The 3835-nt window shown below is 32.0% G+C and overlaps 1 long non-coding RNA gene across 1 annotated transcript; it reads left to right on the plus strand.

Annotated features, from left to right (window-relative positions):
* The first annotated feature begins 738 nt into the window (after positions 1-738).
* Positions 739-2667, plus strand: LOC145055287 (uncharacterized). The gene is made up of 3 exons (XR_013685128.1): positions 739-927; positions 1033-1537; positions 1808-2667. It is a non-coding gene; the product is annotated as an uncharacterized LOC145055287 (long non-coding RNA).
* Positions 2668-3835: the final 1168 nt, after the last annotated feature.

A 3835-nucleotide genomic window follows, 5' to 3' on the forward strand; every position in this document is an offset into this window, starting at 1 on the left:
ACTATTTTTATAATTTATAAAATATATATTTATATATAATTATAAAACAAAATAAAAGTAAGAAAAAACCAATAAGGGTAGATCTGTCATTTTACACTATTCCAATTCTATTTTCCGCCAACCAAACAAAATATAAAATTAGATTCAAATTCCATTTACAGCTAACCAAACATGATATTGAATTGAATTTCAATTAAGACGAATTCTAATTCCTTAACAGATTCCAATTTCTTCAAAAACATTCTGTAAACCAAACGCCCCCTTATAGAGTAAGCAAAACCCACAATAAGGATTCGGGAAAAAAGGCAACGACAATAGAAACCTACAACAATAAATGAAATCAAATTAGGAGTATGAGAAGTCGAAGGGAAAAAAAAAAGATGTATGAACGGCAAGCCCAGCCCAATAGGGCGACGGCCCCAGCCTGGGACCCCAAAATTAATTATGTTTAATATATATATATATATATATATATATATATATATATATATATATATATATATATATAAAGAGAGAGAGAGAGGTAAAGGTTCAAATGAGAACCAAAAAAGATTAAAAACCTAAGAACTACTTATTTTTACCTTATTATTAACATTAAATTTATCTTTTAAAATATTTTGGTTTTTTAAGTTTTTTATAAATACAATAAGGTCATAATGGTCTTTGTGTAAAATCCATTCTATAACTTTTGATCTAATAAAATTGTTTCATAATTAGTCAAAGAACAAAAAAAATCATCTCATCTTCCTCAACCAATCTTTCTTCAACCATCTTCAGTCACCTCTATGAACACCACAACAACCACCACCGCCGACGATGACCTTACCACCACCGCTGGCGACCTTATCACCGCCGGCGACGGGATTGAACCGTCGTTACCTCTTCTTTGTTGCATCTTCAGTATACCGTCGTCATCCACTACCACCGGTAAACTACCATCATTAGTTGTACAAGTTCACATTAGTTCCTGATCTGTGATTTCCACCTCAGATTTACAATATTCATCTCTAGAACTACAATTTTCTACCACAGATCTATGAAGTTCCGGTGAAGATCCGCCACAACCACCTCCGTACAAATTTTCTTCCTCTCCACCTTCTTCCATATCTATGGCTCATGCTTCTTCAAACTTTTCCGGTAGCCGACTTCAACATAGCAAGCTCTAAGATATAAAGCCGAAAAAATTGTTTTGTGGTTAGATATGAAGAGAAAGGATGAAAACTCGCCTTCTCCTAGTGGCTGGTGGCAATTCTATCGTCGTCTCTGTCGATAACATCACCACTACCAGCTCTTCCAACGACTTCTTCCACCACTTCTCTGATCTCTTTGCGAATTACTAGATTTGCATCAGACCTCACTAGATCTACATCAGATCTGGATCTTAAAACTACCACCACGAATCAGATATCGATCCAGAAGTCACCACCATGAATCACCACTAAAAACAGTTGCTAATGTCGTTGGAAAACTGAAATCAGCCACCGTTGCTCTACCTTTGCCGGATCTGGATTTGAAGTCGGCCACCGCTGAAAATCAGGTATGTTTTTGCGCTATTATTAATAAGAGGGTGTTTGACTTGCCTTTTAAAATGACTTTTACTTTATCTTTTGGAAAAAGTCCAAAAAGATGTTTGGTAAGGTAAAAATGACTTTTATAAATGACTTTTTCCATAGATTATTTTGAGACTTTTTGAAAAGTCACGTATACCTAACTTTTTTTTAACTTTTCAGCAGCTAAAAATTAGAAATTACCGATATACCCTTACCTACCCTAATTAACGTCATTCACATTCATTCACGTATCACAGTTTCTTCTTGTTCTCTCCGCTCACGCACTCCTCTCGCATCTCGACCGCATCTTGACCTGCAACAAACACCGGCGACGCCGGCGACCTGCAACACCGGCGACACCGTGCGAACTGCAACCCCGCGAGCGATCAGGTTTGTTTCTTTTCAATTTGATTTCCGATCTCAGATGTGATTTCCGATCTCAGATTTGCAATCTCTTCCTGTCTATTTCCGATTTCCATTTGATTTCCGATCTATGATGTTACATTTGATTTCCGATTTCCGATTTCCATTTGATTTCCGATTTCTGAAATTGATATTATGTAATTGATTTGCTGTGAAAATGATGTGCTGTGAAATAATTGATATGCTGTGAAATTGATTTGCTGTGAAATTGATTTGTGTTTTCTGTGGAAGTCATCCTGGTCATCGAGAATTCTTCAACGTTGCTGCTACTGAATTGGGAGATGAAATGGTTGATTGGTTTGCTTTTATTATCTTTATTGTGATTCTTTTTGTTGCTGACTTTTTAATTTTGAATGCATGTCTGTTCTTGGTGGCGCATCATCTTTTGATTAAAAGACTCAGAATTTGATTTCTAGTTATCAAACTGGTGTTTGAATATATGACTGTTCTTGGTGGTGCACCATCTGTTTGATGAAAAGATTCTTAGAATTCGGTTTCTTGATATGAAATCGGTGTTCGATTCTTGCACCATCTTTTTAAGTCTTCCCTTTTCTGATCGAACCTTCTGATTATTTAGTTTCTTTATGTAATTAGATGTGATTTGAATGCGAAATGCGACTGTCATGAAATTTTCCTTGAATTGTTCTTCTCTATAGCATCTAAAATAGTGATTTATTCTTCCTGATTTCTGAAATATGCTGTGAAATAGTTATTTTGTGAACTTGATGAAAAATGAATTAACAGTTAATGAAATTGATGAAATATGAAGCTGATGAAATTTTTTGTTCATGGATTATATTTGTGTTAACAGATGATTGTTTTGTGAAATTGATATGTTGTGATAATCTATTTTTTCTATTTTGATTAGTAAATCAATGTAAATATGTAAACATGTCCTTTTTTGTCATTTTACATATAAAAGTTAAACCAACCACTTTAACTTTTGACGTTTCTCTTCAAAAACTAATCCAAACACATTTTAAAAAATAACTTTTCCAAAAAGTCATTTTCCAAAAAGTCCTTTTACAAAAAGAACTTTTGCCCCACAAAAGCTAAGCCAAACACCTTCTAAGAGTCCTGAAATGTTTTATTAAATTGTAAATTTGTCACACAAAATGTTTCATGAAATGCTTCAATAAAAATCAAGTATGTTTTTTAGATATGAATACTGTAACTGAGAGTGATAAACTGTTTATTAAACTATAACCAAGAGTGATAAACTGTTTATTAAACTATAACCAAGAGTGATAAACTGTTTATTAAACTATAAATGAATATTTCGAAATGTTTTATTAAACTATGAACTCAAAATGTTTTATTAAACTAAGAACTTATGTGTTACAGTTGTTTTGATAAAATGTTTTAACAAAATCAAAGATATGAACATTCCGATTAAAAGTTTTAAACTACTTTATCTCTCTCCTATTTCATTGCATCGGGAATGAAAGAATGAATTATAAAATAAACAATTATGAGTCTTGTATTTCTCTTGATATCCAGAGTGCAAAAGTATACAGTCATTGTCCCCGCTTTATGGTCATTGTCATAGCTTTATAGACTAATGTTACTATGTGATATAATAAACATTTAAATAATTATAGTTTGTTTTATTTATATATTTTTTATATTTCATTTATTTAGTTGATTATAATATAGGTATTTGTCATTCATCTAGGTTTATTTTTAATTTGTAATGCATGCAGACGTAGTAATTTTGTTAGCTCTAATATAAATTTTAGATGGTTAATTTTAAAATTGTATGGATCGTTAAGTTCTAAATATTTATTCTAATTTAAATGGTAAATTAGTAAGTTATGTTAATTTTATGGTGATATATAATTATGTTGTTGGTTTTGCTTGAA

This window comes from Lactuca serriola, chromosome 5, assembly GCF_051521515.1.
Source record: "Lactuca serriola cultivar US96UC23 chromosome 5, Lser_US96UC23_V15, whole genome shotgun sequence".
In the NCBI taxonomy this organism is placed as follows: Eukaryota; Viridiplantae; Streptophyta; class Magnoliopsida; order Asterales; family Asteraceae; genus Lactuca; species Lactuca serriola.